Below are 18,480 nucleotides of genomic sequence, written 5' to 3' on the forward strand. Positions count from 1 at the left end.
GGGGGAGGGGGCTGGGATGGGGATGGGATGTGGGTGGATGAGATGGGCTAGGGTGTGGGGTGCGGTAGGATGGAGTCAGGGTGTGGGTGGGTGGGATAGGATGTAAGTTTCACTTGCAGCCGTTCTCCACATCAGGTCCTCAATGGCGGCCAAGAGCCCCGACTAAATGATGCAGAACTGCCCGGTTCTGGAAATCAGGCAGGGTCAGAGGCAAGTCACTGGGTAACACTTCTACCTTGACTAATGTGTGCAATGCTGCCCTGTGAGCAGCCTAACGTAACATTGTTTTAATAGGCGGCAGTGGTGACTTACGCATGCTGGTGGACTCCATGCGAGATGCAGTATTCACCGTATCTCCAAATAGACAATAACGAGGCATCTTATATCCCACGACTCCAGCCACACAGGGACCTAGAATACAGTGTTACTCACATCTCAACAACACCATCCTCCTCACGAGACGGCCTGAGGTTGCAAAAGGCGCTATATAAATGCAACTCTTTCTTTTTCATGGGTCTGCCTTGAACCTTTCTAGTCTCTCTTTGATTTTAGCACCCGTCTGTCCTACTGATCCTGCCTGCAATAATGTGGCTTTGAAGAAACAAGTATCGCAAATAATTGTCTTTTAGTGAAAGTAATGCAGTCCATAATACTTAAAAACATATTGAAAAGATCAAAAGGTAGCTTTAAAAGAACTTAAGCTTGAAGGGGGGAAAATAATGCATTTTTTTTGTTGTAAGATCTAGTTACTTGCGGGGGGCGGGGTGGGGGGGGGGGGGGGGGGTAAATGTAGTGTGGTCATACACAGCCTGGAGCCTCGCCAGGTCCGAGAGATTGGTAGGTAGCTCGGCACATACAGTACATGGGTCCTTATATACTGGTAGTCACAATTAATCATTAGTTTACTAAAAAAATCTTATGTAGATTGCTCACTGACTGTCCACAAACTGTACTTCCTGTTGTCACATTGTCCAACTCAGTGGGACTGCCCTCACTTGGTTCGACTCTTACCTGTCCAATCGTAACCAGAATATTTCCAACAATGGCTTCTCTTCAAGCCCTACCACCATCACCTCCAATCTATTCTTGGCCTCTCCTCTTCCTCACTGACATACTGCCCATTAGCAACATTATCCACAGACATGGGGTTAGCTCCCACATGTACGCAGATGACACCCAGCTCTACCTCACCACCGCTTCTACCGAACCCTCACTGCCTCTGTGTTATCAGCCTACTTGCCCAACATCCAATCCTGGATGAGCCGTAATTTCTTCCAAACAAATATTGGGAAAAACAAAATCAGTGTCTTCGGTCTCTGCCACAAACCTTTTGCCCTTGGCAACAACTTCATCCCCCTGCCCAGCCACTGCATCAGGTTGAATCAGACTTTTCACAATCTAATTGACCCCGAGTTGAGTTTCTGATTCCATATCCTCTCCATTACAAGGACCACCTATTTCCACCTGAATAACATCATCCGTTTCCGTCCTAACTCAGCCCATCTGCTGTTGAAACCCTCATCGATTTCTCAACTACGCTCTACTGGCCAGCCTCTCCCCGAGGGTTTCCAGCTCTAGTTGAATGGGGGTTTCATCACATGACCTCCTGCCTCTGACTGCCCCACCCCCACACTCCCACCTTTGTTTGCCCGACATGTCCATTCCCACGGTGCCCCGCCTTCCCAGCCAATTGGAAAGTGAAAAGACTTATTACCCGATTGGATGATTTTTGACTGTCAGTCAAACTGCCTTTTTTCCCCATCTCCAATATTTTTATAATTAATAAAGAGCAGTATTCAAAGAATTTTTTTAAAAGCACACAATGTTTTTAATGCTCCTATGATTTTTCTCCTGAATTCCTCGCAGCATAGTCCTGGAGATTAATCTTCAATTCCTGGAGACTCCAGACCAATCCTTGAGGGTTGCCTGCCCTACTCCCGCCTTAATAAGAACATAAGAACATAAGAATTAGGAACAGGAGTAGGCCATCTAGCCCCTCGAGCCTGCTCCACCATTCAATAAGATCATGGCTGATCTGGCCGTGGACTCAGCTCCACATACCCGCCCTCTCCCCGTAACCCTTAATTCCCTTATTGGTTAAAAATCTATCGATCTGTGACTTGAATACATTCAATGAGCTAGCCTCAACTGCTTCCTTGGGCAGAGAATTCCACAGATTCACAACCCTCTGGGAGAAGAAATTCCTTCTCAACTCGGTTTTAAATTGGCTCCCCCGTATTTTGAGGCTGTGCCCCCTAGTTCTAGTCTCCCTGACCAGTGGAAACAACCTTTCCGCCTCTATCTTGTCTATCCCTTTCATTATTTTAAATGTTTCTATAAGATCACCCCTCATCCTTCTGAACTCCAACGAGTAAAGACCCAGTCTACTCAATCTATCATCATAAGGTAACCCCCTCATCTCCGGAATCAGCCTAGTGAATCGTCTCTGTACCCCCTCCAAAGCCAGTATATCCTTCCTTAAGTAAGGTGACCAAAACTGCACGCAGTACTCCAGGTGCGGCCTTACCAATACCCTATACAGTTGCAGCAGGACCTCCCTGCTTTTGTACTCCATCCCTCTCGCAATGCAGACCAACATTCCATTTGCCTTCCTGATTACCTGCTGCACATGCAAACTAACTTTTTGGGATTCATGCACAAGGACCCCCAGGTCCCTCTGCACCTCAGCATGTTGTAATTTCTCCCCATTCAAATAATATTCCCTTTTACTGTTTTTTTTCCCCAAGGTGGATGACCTCACACTTTCCGACATTGTATTCCATCTGCCAAACCTTAGCCCATTCGCTTAACCTATCCAAATCTCTTTGAAGCCTCTCTGTGTCCTCTACACAACCCGCTTTCCCACTAACCTTTGTGTCATCTGCAAGTTTTGTTACACTACACTCTGTCCCCTCTTCCAGGTCATCTATGTATATTGTAAACAGTTGTGGTCCCAGCACCGATCCCTGTGGCACACCACTAACCACCGATTTCCACCCCGAAATGGACCCATTTATCCAGACTCTGCTTTCTGTTCGGCAGCCAATTCTCTATCCATGCTAATACATTTCCTCTATCTTCTGCAGTAACCTTTTGTGTGGCACCTTATCGAATGCCTTTTGGAAATCTAAATACACCACATCCATCGGTACACCTCTATCCACCATGCTCGTTATATCCTCAAAGAATTCCAGTAAATTAGTTAAACATGATTTCTCCTTCATGAATCCATGCTGCGTCTGCTTGATTGCACTATTCCTATCTAGATGTCCCGCTTTTTCTTCCTTAATGATAGTTTCAAGCATTTTCCCCATTACAGATGTTAAACTAACCGGCCTATAGTTACCTGCCTTTTGTCTGCCCCCTTTTTTAAACAGAGGCGTTACATTAGCTGCATTCCAATCCGCTGGTACCTCCCCAGAGTCCAGAGAATTTTGGTAGATTATAACGAATGCATCTGCTATAACTTCCGCCATCTCTTTTAATACCCTGGGATGCATTTCATCAGAACCAGGGGACTTGTCTACCTTGAGTCCCATTAGCCTGTCCAGCACTACCCCACTAGTGATAGTGATTGTCTCAAGGTCCTCCCTTCCCACATTCCTGTGACCAGCAATTTTTGGCAAGGTTTTTGTGTCTTCCACTGTGAAGACCTTGCACCCTCCGTAAACATCAGCTCATCAATCCTTGGTTCCCGTATTCTTTCCCGCACCAAGGTTCGTTCAGAAGAATAGAGGAAAAGTAGGACAGAAGTAGTGAGGGGATGGAAGACAAACAGGGCAAGTGAGCAATGGAGATGGCAACAGCGAAATGAAGGAATGTGGTACTCAGGAAACAAATGTGCAACAGGACATTAAACCGCCACCCTCTTCCCCTTTGTCTCTGGTACCACCCTGCACCCTCACCAATCCCCTCCCCTTACGGACCCAAAACCTACTGCAGCCCTTGACACATCCTTTATTATTTCCATACCCAAAAAGCTAGTCTCTGATCTATGCTAAATGCCCCTCCCCGTACATACCTCCTGTCACCTGCAATCCACAGCTCACCCTACCACTTGTCACCACAAAGCCTACCTGACACATGACCTATTAACTCATATTGTATTTAAATTTGTTCTCAGATTGTAGAATGTCTGGCAAGACCACATCCCTGAAGAGCTGAGTGGCTACCTTAGAAGCTGTGAAGAGTCAACCACAAGGTATCGAATTGGAGTACAGTCCCCACCACTTACACGGTCTCCACATATCCCGGATTGCCACCTATATCGGGTGCTAATCATTAACCAATACCATAAGGGTCAATTACAAAGGCTATGCTTATACCACAGCAGCTCTTCACATAATCTCTTCCTTTACCATCCCACTTATTCCCTATTTCCAACAAATTGAAATTAACACATTACAAACTTTTCGGTGACAAACATGAGAGATTGGACTCGGTCTATTTAACGCACCCTCTGGCTGTAACAAACAACTTGTAGTCCTGCACAACAGCCCTACTGCTTCCAGTCCCCCAGGATCTCCAGAACTCCTGCTAGCACTTCTTAACAGCTTGTTGAGCTCCTCGGTCATTGCAGGGGTTGCCTTCCAGCTCTAGGCCTTGACCCTTTCACACGGGCTTGAGGAAGCTGACCGCGACTCCGGCCCTGACACCAACCCTTTCATACAAGCTTGAAGACCCTGGCCCAAACCTCGACTCTCTGACATGGGCTTGAAGACCTCGACTCCAACCCCAAGCCTTTGACACGGGCTTGAGGACCCCAACCCTTTCACACAGGCTTTCTTAGTTACAGTGTCCACCATGTATAGCGGACAAACTGTACCCAATAAACTCCCTGGCTGTCTCCCTCCCCTCACCTGCCAGGTAAAAGTTCCTACCCAACCAGCACCCTGCAACTGTCATTAAAAAATAGACAGACATATGTATGAGACAAATTGCTTCCTGCAACTTCCCTTGGGAATGCCATGGAACATTCACTAATTTTCTTTTAAAGAATAATACTGATCAGGCAACCTATTCAGAAAGATAAGAATCTCAACCCTCCTACAGAAAAAACTGATGATTGCATTTATATAGCACCTTAACACATTGAAAACACTCAAAGCGCTTCACAGAACAAATTCAATGTGGGAAGCATCAATTATACTCGGAATAAATAGAAGGTAATTTTTGCTATCTGATTCTATACTCCAGAAACTGCAATGTAAACAACTGATGGGGTTCAAGCCACAATCTATTAGAAGCAAAATCTATTAGTCAAAGACACAATCCATAGGGAATGATGGGATAGAGTCAAAGACATAATTCAGAGGGAATTACGGGATAGAGACGCGATCAATAGGGAATGATGGGATAGAGTCAAAGACATGAACTAGAGAGAATGTTGAGATAGAGTCAAAGATATGATCTATAGGGAATTATGAGGTTGTCAGACATGAACTAGAAGGAATGATGGGAGAGTCAAAGACACAATCTATAGGGAATTACGGGATAGAGACATGATCTATAGGGAATGATGGGATAGAGTCAAAGAAATGATCTAGAGGGAATGATTGGATAGAATCAAAGACATGAACTCGAGGGAATGTTGAGATAGAGTCAAAGATACGATCTATAGGAAATTATGAGGTTATCAGACATGAACTAGAGGGAATGATGGGATAGAGTCAAAGACACAATCTATAGGGAAGTGATTGGATAGAGTCACAGGCACATTCTATAGGATTACTGCCAGAGTTGTAGACCTGTGTGAATGCCAGCCCGCAGCTGCAGTCTTTCTGTTGGCATGTGAGGAATTGGCACCTGTCGTACGGCTGCTACTAGATCTAGGGCCATCTTTGCAATCTCATCGGCATGCTTGGTCCCTTTCCGTTCGGGGAGGCCACTTACCACCATGTAAGCATCTCCAATAGTTTCCACCTTGATCAGGAAGAAAATTAAGTGAATACAAATGTGATTATAAAATAAATTGAGTTGTTGGTTATAATGCTGGTAAACACAGAGAGTACATTGGGAAACATGAAGGAGATAACACGAGGGCAGGGATGATGAGTGAGCAGGATTTTTTGCAGAGCATGATATGGACGGCAGAGTTTTGGATGAGTTTATGGAGGGTGGAGGATGGGAGGACAGCCAGGAGAGCATTGGAATGATCAAGTCTGGAGGTGACAAAGGCATGGATGAGGGTTACATCCATGGAGATGGACCAGGGAGAGAGCACCTAATCAGGTAATAAGGAAACAGCAATAAGGAGAGGGCATATGGGCAAACCTGGGGTAGCCTTTTAAGACTGAGATGAGGAAGATTTTTTTCACTCAGAGGGTTGTGTATCCTTGGAATTCTCTACCCAAAAGAGCTGTGGATGCCAAGTTGTTGAGTATATTCAAGGCTGAAATTAATAGATTTTTGGACTTTAGGGGAAATCAAGGTATATGGGGATCGGGCAGAAAAGTGGAGTTGAGTTCAAAGATCAGCCATGATCTTATTGAATGGTGGAGCAGGCTCGAGGGGATGTATGGCCCACTCCTGCTCCTAATTCTTATGTTCTTATGTTCGAACATTAATGAGATGGGCACAAGGGTAAACATTAATATCATTAGCATTTACAGGGACCACTGCTGAAATTAGTTTTGAGAGAAAAGGATCTTGGTGTTATTGTGCACAGATCTATCAAGGTTAATGATCAAAGCAGAGAATTTGTAGCCAGAGGAATGTAGAGATCTCGGAGGGTTGTAGAGCTGGAGGAGGTACAAAGATAGGGAAGGTCAAAGCCATGGAAGGATTTGAACATAAGGATGAGAATTTTAAAATTGAGGTGTTGCCGGACCGGGAGACAATGTAGGTCAGTGATGAGTGAATGGGACTTGGTGTGGGTCAGGATGCAGATAGCAGAGTTTTGGATGAACTGTATTATATGGAGGGTGAAAGATGGGAGGCTGGCCATTAATAAAAAGCACCATCAGCTGGCCATGGCTGCGGACTTGCTCCATGCTGGAATATGCTTGGCCATTTTAGACAGACATTCAGTGGTCACATGACCCTAATGATATCATGTAAAATATTGAGGAATTGTTACACAGATTGTCATGCAGCGATCACATGCTTGCTGGTTAGCTGAAAGAACATGCTTATCTGACAACCCCTCTCCCTTTAATTTACAGATACATGATCTCAAAGTTATCAACATTTTTAAAACTAATAACCTGATAAAATTGTTACAAAACTTGGGTTTATATTCATTCACATTTTAATGTCCTTCCCTAACTTTTCATCATATCTGTGGCACATTGGGTCTTTGTTTCAAGGAACCTGCATGTTATTTGCCTGATAATGGGCCAGGCTCCATCTCACCTCACTCCTGGGATTGGAGTCCAGCATCTTCATAAAGTCAGGAGTAGGTTATGGTCAGCCCCATGAATGGAGATATTCAATGTGCTCATGAATTTCCATTAGATATAGTGTACAATGTAAAATTGACTATGGTCTAGCCCCAGATCATTGCCTTAAATGTCTTGTGTTGGCATTAATGATTCTGACTTTAGTTATCAACTCTTGTTGACTTTGTACCTTGTATACGTCGTATGATTCGATCCTGGTGTCAAAACACATGTACAAGTTGTTCAACATCTGCACCACCTGTAGAGGTGTACATGAGGCAGCGATGGTAGTGAATCCGACAATGTCTGAGAAATAAATTGTCACCTGCCAATAATTTAAAACAAAATGTAAGTTTGTACAGATACTAAATTAAGAAGCTTATGTTATTTCCTAGTTCCACCTTGTACACACGCTATGAAGAATTGTCTTGAGTTGAGCCTGAACATCAGCAACACATCAATCTACGTTTATACGATTAGCAACATTCGCATTGTGGGAAGAGTAAAGGAGCCGTTCCCTGCATGGTTTAATTCGCAGAACACCAGCTACGGGTGGACAGTGCCCAAAATTGGACACATTACTCAAACTGAGGCCTCACCAGATTTATAAAGGTTTACTATAACATCATTGCTTTTGTACTCTATGAATCTATTTATAAAGTCAAGGACTCCATGGACTGGATTTTCGCTTCTGCTCATTTCGGGGCGGTAATGGCGGCGGGGCGGTAAGGTTTGCGCCTGGGAACAGTTTGTGCCTCAGTCGGCAAAATTCATCAGCTGGGCCCTGAGCGGGGTCAGAGCACTAAGGGAGGCGATACACACCTCTCTTAGGGCGCCAGGCTGGTGGAGGAAGCAAAAATCCCGAGCTAAACAGCGGCCTTGGAGCGCATAAGAGAGGCTCTGGGGGCAGGGGGTGGGGGGGAAACCTGAAAAAAACACCAAAAACATTCCCAATACATTACTCACGCCACCACAACATAAATTGCAAAAAAAATAATCACACTTACCTGAGGTCGACATTACTTACTGTGGCCTCTACAGCTCAGACCGCCAGCTTTCACAGGCGGTCCCAGTACTGTACAGTGCTACAGATCAGGCAGCAGCCAAAAATCGAGCTGGTGTCACAACCAGGGGCATTGCACACCGGCTCACCTCTTCTGGCCAGTAATAGGCCGCGCCCTATCGAAACCAGCACCAAAAGTCCCAGCGGGGCAGTGAAAGCTGGCCGCCCGCCCAGAAGTGCTTACCGCCGCCATTGCTGCCCCTCCGGGGTGCCAACAGGGGAAGCAGAAATCCGAAAATCCAGCCCCAGATGTTTTTATAACAGCCTTAATAACTTGTTCTGCCACCTTCAAAGATTTGTGAATGTGAATATGCTTCCTTTTTCTCTCACTATTACTGAATTTTGAGTCACTTAACTTGTAATCCAGCAAAAAGAGCAGGTTCATCACTGCACTGATACCAGTGTGGAGTGGGACCCCATGGGGCTTCAACGATTTCCTTTGACAGTACCCCTCATCTCCAGTCAGTGTTGCCTCGATCATCCTGTCCGTGAGAGAGAGCTGAGGATCTGAGGGTAATGATGGCAGTGTGCTATGTTTATGCAGCACCCACTAGCTGAGCTGTAACTGCAGCACCTTGTGTGTTGTTCCGGAAAAGTTAGAAAAATACCCGTCCCCCACCCGAGACTCCAGGATGGTATGTTGCCTCCCTGGTGCAAGGGTCAAGGATGTCTTGGAGCGGGTGCAGGACATTCTAAAAAGGGAGGGAGATCAGCCAGTTGTCATGGTGCACATTGGTACCAACGATATAGGTAAAAAAAGGGATGAGGTCCTACGAAACGAATTTAAGGAGCTAGGAGCTAAATTAAAAAGTAGGATCTCAAAAGTAGTAATCTCGGGATTGCTACCAGTGCCACGTGATAGTCAGAGTAGGAATCGCAGGATAGCGCAGATGAATACGTGGCTTGAGCAGTGGTGCAGCAGGGAGGGATTCAAATTCCTGGGGCATTGGAACCGGTTCTGGGGGAGGTGGGACCAGTACAAACCGGACGGTCTGCACCTGGGCAGGACCGGAACCAATGTCCTAGGGGGAGTGTTTGCTAGTGCTGTTGGGGAGGAGTTAAACTAATATGGCAGCGGGATGGGAACCAATGCAGGGAGACAGAGGGAAACAAAAAGGAGGCAAAAGCAAAAGACAGAAAGGAGATGAGGAAAAGTGGAGGGCAGAGAAACCCAAGGCAAGGAACAAAAAGGGCCATTGTACAGCAAAATTCTAAAAGGACAAAGGGTGTTAAAAAAACAAGCCTGAAGGCTTTGTGTCTTAATGCAAGGAGTATCCGCAATAAGGTGGATGAATTAACTGTGCAAATAGATGTTAACAAATATGATGTGATTGGGATTATGGAGACGTGGCTCCAGGATGATCAGGGCTGGGAACTCAACATCCAGGGGTATTCAACATTCAGGAAAGATAAAATAAAAGGAAAAGGAGGTGGAGTAGCATTGCTGGTTAAGGAGGAAATTAAGGCAATAGTTCGGAAGGACATTAGCTTGGATGATGTGGAATCTATATGGGTAGAGCTGCAGAACACCAAAGGGCAAAAAACGTTAGTGGGAGTTGTGTACAGACCTCCAAACAGTAGTAGTAATGTTGGGGAGGGCATCAAACATGAAATTAGGAGTGCGAATAAAGGTGCAGCAGTTATAATGGGTGACTTTAATATGCACATAGATTGGGTTAACCAAACTGGAAGCAATACGGTGGAGGAGGATTTCCTGGACTGCATAAGGGATGGTTTTTTAGACCAATATGTTGAGGAACCAACTAGGGGGGAGGCCATCTTAGACTGGGTGTTGTGTAATGAGAGAGGATTAATTAGCAATCTCGTTGTGCGAGGCCCCTTGGGGAAGAGTGACCATAATATGGTGGAATTCTGCATTAGGATGGAGAATGAAACAGTTAATTCAGAGACCATGGTCCAGAACTTAAAGAAGGCTAACTTTGAAGGTATGAGGCGTGAATTGGCTAGGATAGATTGGCGAATGATACTTAAGGGGTTGACTGTGGATGGGCAATGGCAGACATTTAGAGACCGCATGGATGAACTACAACAATTGTACATTCCTGTCTGGCGTAAAAATAAAAAAGGGAAGGTGGCTCAACCGTGGCTATCAAGGGAAATCAGGGATAGTATTAAAGCCAAGGAAGTGGCATACTAATTGGCCAGAAATAGCAGTGAACCCGGGGACTGGGAGAAATTTAGAACTCAGCAGAGGAGGACAAAGGGTTTGATTAGGGCAGGGAAAATGGAGTACGAGAAGAAGCTTGCAGGGAACATTAAGACGGACTGCAAAAGTTTCTATAGATATGTAAAGAGAAAAAGGTTAGTAAAGACAAACGTAGGTCCCCTGCAGTCAAATCAGGGGAAGTCATAACGGGGAACAAAGAAATGGCGGACCAATTGAACAAGTACTTTGGTTCGGTATTCACTAAGGAGGACACAAACAACCTTCCGGATATAAAAGGGGTCGGAGGGTCTAGTAAGGAGGAGAAACTGAGGGAAATCCTTATTAATCGGGAAATTGTGTTGGGGAAATTGATGGGATTGAAGGCCGATAAATCCCCAGGGCCTGATGGACTGCATCCCAGAGTACTTAAGGAGGTGGCCTTGGAAATAGTGGATGCATTGACAGTCATTTTCCAACATTCCATTGACTCTGGATCAGTTCCTATGGAGTGGAAGGTAGTCAATGTAACCCCACTTTTTAAAAAAGGAAGGAGAGAGATAACAGGGAATTATAGACCGGTCAGCCTGACATCGGTAGTGGGTAAAATGATGGAATCAATTATTAAGGATGTCATAGCAGTGCATTTGGAAAGAGGTGACATGATAGGTCCAAGTCAGCATGGATTTGTGAAAGGGAAATCATGCTTGACAAATCTTCTGGAATTTTTTGAGGATGTTTCCAGTAGAGTGGACAAGGGAGAACCAGTTGATGTGGTATATTTGGACTTTCAGAAGGCTTTCGGCAAGGTCCCGCACAAGAGATTAATGTGCAAAGTTAAAGCACATGGGATTGGGGGTAGTATGCTGACATGGATTGAGAACTGGTTGTCAGACAGGAAGCAAAGAGTAGGAGTAAATGGGTACTTTTCAGAATGGCAGGCAGTGACTAGTGGGGTACCGCAAGGTTCTGTGCTGGGGCCCCAGCTGTTTACACTGTACATTAATGATTTAGACGAGGGGATTAAATGTACTATCTCCAAATTTGCGGATGACACTAAGTTGGGTGACAGTGTGAGCTGCGAGGAGGATGCTATGAGGCTGCAGAGCGACTTGGATAGGTTAGGTGAGTGGGCAAATGAATGGCAGATGAAGTATAATGTGGATAAATGTGAGGTTATCCACTTTGGTGGTAAAAACAGAGAGACAGACTATTATCTGAATGGTGACAGATTAGGAAAAGGGGAGGTGCAAAGAGACCTGGGTGTCATGGTACATCAGTCATTGAAGGTTGGCATGCAGGTACAACAGGCGGTTAAGAAAGCAAATGGCATGTTGGCCTTCATAGCGAGGGGATTTGAGTACAGGGGCAGGGAGGTGTTGCTACAGTTGTACAGGGCCTTGGTGAGGCCACACCTGGAGTATTGTGGACAGTTTTGGTCTCCTAACCTGAGGAAGGACATTCTTGCTATTGAGGGAGTGCAGCGAAGGTTCACCAGACTGATTCCCGGGATGGCGGGACTGACCTATCAAGAAAGACTGGATCAACTGGGCTTGTATTCACTGCAGTTCAGAAGAATGAGAGGGGATCTCATAGAAACGTTTAAAATTCTGACGGGTTTAGACAGGTTAGATGCAGGAAGAATGTTCCCAATGTTGGGGAAGTCCAGAACTTGGGGTCACAGTCTAAGGATAAAGGGTAAGCCAAATAAGGACCGAGATGAGGAGAAACTTCTTCACCCAGAGAGTGGTGAACCTGTGGAATTCTCTACCACAGAAAGTTGTTGAGGCCAATTCACTAAATATATTCAAAAAGGAGTTAAATGAAGTCCTTACTACTAGGGGGATCAAGGGGTATGGCGAGAAAGCAGGAATGGGGTACAGAAGTTGCATGTTCAGCCATGAACTCGTTGAATAGCGGTGCAGGCTAGAAGGGCCGAATGGCCTACTCCTGCACCTATTTTCTATGTTTCTATGTCCTCCACCCGAGATACTCCATTCCTCACCCAGGATACATTGAGTTGTGAATACGGCTGCTGTCTGCAGACACAAAATGGAAACCTATTCAGTCTCCCAGAACAGGCATCTACATCTCCACCACATACAAAAGCAACTTATTAATCTGCTTTTGGACTACATCAAGGTAGCTGCTTATTTATCACTCCATACTCTGCTTTTTTTCTCTATTACTGAAATTGTTAATTGGCTAATTATTTGTAATTATTTTCTGAGAATGATGCCTATGAGCAGCTTTCAGATGCAAATAAATGCGCTTGTTTGGCCACACCTGACAGTAATTTAAAGCTCTAAAAAGGAGGTTTGGGCCTGCAATTAGAAACGGCTCCTCCAGCTCACTCCGTACAACTCCTGCACTCTTCAAAACTGAGCTTCTTTCAGACTGTGCTCCAGAACTGAGCCCCTTCTTGTCCCCATGAATTATGTTTTACTTTCCAGTCTCTGGGAGATTTAAAACAGCAACTTTATTTAAAAATTGCCAAACACTTTTAGAAATTCAGTAAAGATTCAGTATGCTAGTCACGAAACATTTATGTATAATTTGTTGCCAATGCTTCTGGTGTTTTGGTTGAGGTGTCTTTCCAGATATTGTCGAGATATTACTAAAGTTGTAGATAAATTACATTGGGTTGGGACTTCAGCGTCCACTCTAAGCCTCTTCATAAGGACACGGAAATGAAAGTATAACTGGATCCTGAAACACAGCAACCATAGTCTGTGTCAAGGTTCCTGAAAATATCTCCACCAAGGGTCAGATACCAATTCTACCTAATCATCCTAATTAAGTAGATTCATTCTCCTTCCAGGTGAAACAGCGATTTACTTGCAATTTTTTCAATTTAGTTTATTGTATTCACTGCTCATCATGTGGTTTCCTCTACATTGGGGTGATGTGTAATGAGAAGGGACTAATTAGCAATCTTGTTGTGTGAGACCCCTTGGGGAAGAGTGACCATAATATGGTAGAATTCTTTATTAAGATGGAGAGTGACACAGTTAATTTAAAAACTAGGGTCCTGAACTTAAGGAAAACTAACTTCGACGGCATGAGGAGTGACTTGGCTAGAATAGACTGGCAAATGATACTTAAAGGGTTGACGGTGGATAGGCAATGGCAAACATTTATAGATCACATGGATGAACTTCAACAATTGTACATCCCTGAATGGAGTAAAAATAAAACGGGGAAGGTGGCTCAACCGTGGCGAACAAGGGAAATTAGGGAAAGTGTTAAATCCAAGGAAGAGGCATATAAATTGGCCAGAAAAAAGCAGCAAACCTGAGGACTGGGAGAAATTTAGAATTCAGCAGAGGAGGACAAAGGGTTTAATTAGGAAGGGGAAAATAGAGTTCGAGAGGAAGCTCGCCGGGAACATAAAAACTGACTGCAAAAGCTTCTATAGATATGTGAAGAGAAAAAGATTAGTGAAGAAAAACGTAGGTCCCTTGCAGTCGGACTCAGGTGAATTTATAATGGGGAACAAAGAAATGGCAGACCAATTGAACAAATACTTTGGTTCTGTCTTCACGAAGGAAGACAGAAATAACCTGCCAGATGTACGAGGGGACCGAGGGTCTAGTGAGAAGGAGGAACTGAAGGATATCCTTATTAGACGGGAAATTGTGTTGGGGAAATTGATGGGATTGAAGGCTGATAAATCCCCGGGGCCTGATTGTCTGCATCCCAGAGTACTTAAGGAAGTGGCCCTAGAAATAGTGGATGCATTGGTGATCATTTTCCAGCAGTCTATCGACTCTGGATCAGTTCCTATGGACTGGAGGGTAACTAATGTAACACCACTTTTTAAAAAGGGAGGGAGAGATGAAACGGGTAATCATAGACCGGTTAGCCTGACATCAGTAGTGGGGAAAATGTTGGAATCAATTATTAAGGATGAAATAGTAGCGCATTTGGAAAGCAGTGACCGGATCGGTCCAAGTCAGCATGGATTTATGAAAGGGAAATCATGCTTGACAAATCTTCTAGAATTTTTTGAGGATGTAACTAGTAGAGTGGACAAGGGAGAACCAATGGATGTGGTGTATTTGGACTTTCAAAAGGTCTTTGACAAGGTCCCACATATGAGATTGGTGTGCAAAATCAAAGCACATGGTATTGGGAGTAATATACTGGCGTGGATAGAGAATTGGTTGGCAGACAGGAAGCAGAGAATCGGGATAAACGGGTCCTTTTTGGAATGGGAGGCAGTGACTAGTGGAGTGCCGCAGGGCTCAGTGCTGGGACCTCAGCTCTTTACAATATACATTAATGATTTGGATGAAGGAATTGAGTGTAATATCTCCAAGTTTGCAGATGACACTAAACTGGGTGGCGGTGTGAGCTGTGAGGAGGATGCTAAGAGGCTGCAGGGTGATTTGGATAGGTTAGGTGAGTGGGCAAATGCATGGCAGATGCAATATAATGTGGATAAATGTGAGGTTATCCACTTTGGTGGCAAACACAGGAAGACAGAATATTATCTGAATGGCGGCAGATTAGGAAAAGGCGAGGTGCAACGAGACCTGGGTGTCATGGTTCATCAGTCATTGAAAGTTGGCATGCAGGTACAGCAGGCGGTGAAGAAGGCAAATGGCATGTTGGCCTTCATAGCTAGGGGATTTGAGTACAGGAGCAGGGAGGTCTTACTGCAATTGTACAGGCCTTGGTGAGGACTCACCTGGAATATTGTGTTCAGTTTTGGTCTCCCAATCTGAGGAAGGACGTTCTTGCTATTGAGGGAGTGCAGCGAAGGTTCACCAGACTGATTCCAGGGATGGCTGGACTGACATATGAGGAGAGACTGGATCAACTGGGCCTTTATACACTGGAGTTTAAAAGGATGAGAGGGGATCTCATAGAAACGTATAAGATACTGATGGGACTGGACAGGTTAGATGCGGGAAAATGTTCCCGATGTTGGGGAAGTCCAGAACCAGGGGACACAGTCTTAGGATAAGGGGTAAGACATTTAGGACTGAGATGAGGAGAAACTTCTTCACTCAGGTTGTTAACCTGTGGAATTCCCTGCTGCAGAGAGTTGTTGATGCCAGTTCATTGGATATATTCAAGAGGGAGTTAGATGCCCTTACGGCTAAAGGGATCAAGGAGTATGGAGAGAAAGCAGGAAAGGGTACTGAGGTGAATGATCAGCCATGATCTTATTGAATGGTGGTGCAGGCTCGAAGGGCCGAATGGCCTACTCCTGCACCTATTTTCTATGTTTCTATGTTTCTAAACGCAATTTGGGTGACTGCTTTGCGGAACACTCTCCTGTCCTGTGACAGTTGGAACTGGTGCTCTCCACTCTCCCGTCCTGCGACAGTTGGAACTGGTGCTCTCCACTCTCCCGTCCTGTGACAGTTGGAGCTGGTGCTCTCCACTCTCCCGTCCTGTGACAGTTGGAACTGGTGCTCTCCACTCTCCCGTAGGAGGGAGGGCTTTAGTTTCCTGAACAATTGGGACCGCTTCTGGGATAGGTGGAATCTGTACAAGTCGGACAGCTTACACCTCAACAGAGACGGGACCAATGTTCTCGCGAGTGGTTTTGATGGTACGGTTGGGAGGGCTTTAAACTAGCTTGGCAGGGGAATGGGAATCCAGGAGAGGGCTTTGAGCTAGTTTGAGTGGGTGAGAGCTCAGATGAACAGAACCCCAAGAAAGAATGCAAAAGGCAGGAGGCAACAGAGCAGAGTAGCACTGGGGTAAGTGTAAACCACAAGGTGATAGGAAGGGACAATATGTATGAATATAAAAGGGCTGCAGGAGAGGTTGAAACTAAAAATCATGGTTTAAAAACTAGTATTAAAACACTTTACCTAAACGCACGCAGCATTCGAAACAAAGTAAATGAGTTGACGGCACAAATCATTACAAATGGGTATGATTTGGTGGCCATTACTGAAACGTGGTTGCAGGGTGGCCAAGACTGGGAATTAAACATACAGGGGTATCTGACAATTCGGAAAGATAGACAAGAAGGGAAAGGAGGTTTTAATAAAGGATGATATCAGGGCAGTTGTGAGAGACGATATTGGCTCTAATGGACAAAATGTTGAATCATTGTGGGTGGAGATTAGAGATAGTAAGGGGAAAAAGTCACTGGTGGGCGTAGTTTATAGGCCCCCAAATAATAACTTCACGGTGGGGCGGACAATAATCAGGGAAATAATTGAGGCATGTGAAAAAGGAACGGCAGTAATCATGGGGGATTTTAACCTACATATCGATTGGTCAAATCAAATCGCACGGGGTAGCCTTGAGGAGGAATTCATAGAATGCATACGGGATTGTTTCTTAGAACAGTATGTTACAGAACCTACAAGGGAGCAAGCTATCTTAGATCTGGTCCTGTGTAATGAGACAGGAATAATAAACGATCTCCGAGTAAAAGATCCTCTCGGAATGAGTGATCACGGTATGGTTGAATTTGTAATACAGGTTGAGGGTGAGGAAGTAGTGTCTCAAACGAGCGTACTATGCTTAGACAAAGGAACTACAGTGGGATGAGGGCAGAATTGGCTAAAGTAGACTGGGAACACAGACTAAACGGTGGCACAATTGAGGAACAGTGAAGGACTTTTAAGGAGCTCTTTCATAGTGCTCAACAAAAATATATTCCAGTGAAAAAGAAGGGCGGTAAGAGAAGGGATAACCAGCTGTGGATAACCAAGGAAATAAAGGAGAGTATCAAATTAAAAACCAATGCGTATAAGGTGGCCAAGGTTAGTGGGAAACTAGAAGATTGGGAACATTTTAAACGACAGCAAAGAATGACTAAGAAAGCAATAAAGAAAGGAAAGATAGATTACGAAAGTAAAGTTATGCAAAACATAAAAACAGATAGTAAAAGCTTTTACCGATATATAAAACGGAAAAGAGTGACTAAAGTAAATGTTGGTTCCTTAGAAGATGAGAAGGGGGATTTAATAATGGGAAATGTGGAAATGGCTGAGACCTTAAACAATTATTTTGCTTCGGTCTTCACAGTGGAAGACATAAAAACCATGCCAAAAATTGCTGGTCATGGGAATGTGGGAAGGGAGGACCTTGAGACAATCACTATCATTAGCGGGGTAATGCTGGACAGGCTAATGGGACTCAAGGTAGACAAGTTCCCTGGTCCTGATGAAATGCATCCCAGGGTATTAAAAGAGATGGCGGAAGTTATAGCAGATGCATTCGTTATAATCTACCAAAATTGTCTGGACTGTGGGGAGGTACCAGCGGATTGGAAAGCAGCTAATGTAACGCCTCTGTTTAAAAAAGGGGGCAGACAAAAGGCAGGTAACTATAGGCCGGTTAGTTTAACATCTGTAGTGGGGAAAATGCTTGAAACTATCATTAAGGAAGAAATAGCGGGACATCTAGATAGGAATAGTGCAATCAAGCAGACGCAACATGGTTTCATGAAGGGGAAATCATGTGTAACTAATTTACTGAAATTCTTTGAAGATATAATGAGCATGGTGGATAGAGGTGTACCAATGGATGTGGTGTATTTAGATTTCCAAAAGGCATTCGATAAGGTGCCACACAAAAGGTTACTGCAGAAGATAAAGGTACGCGGAGTCAGAGGAAATGTATTAGCATGGATAGAGAATTGGCTGGCTAACAGAAAGCAGAGAGTCGGGATAAATGGGTCCTTTTCAGGTTGGAAATCGGTGGTTAGTGGTGTGCCACAGGGATCAGTGCTGGGACCACAATTGTTTACAATATACATAGATGACCTGGAAGAGGGGACAGGGTTTAGTGTAACAAAACTTTCAGATGACAAAAAGATTAGTGGGAAAGCGGGTTGTGTAGAGGACACAGAGAGGCTGCAAAGAGATTTAGATAGGTTAAGCGAATGGGCTAAGGTT

This window comes from Pristiophorus japonicus, chromosome 18 (genome assembly GCF_044704955.1).
Source record: "Pristiophorus japonicus isolate sPriJap1 chromosome 18, sPriJap1.hap1, whole genome shotgun sequence".
Lineage (NCBI taxonomy): Eukaryota > Metazoa > Chordata > Chondrichthyes > Pristiophoridae > Pristiophorus > Pristiophorus japonicus.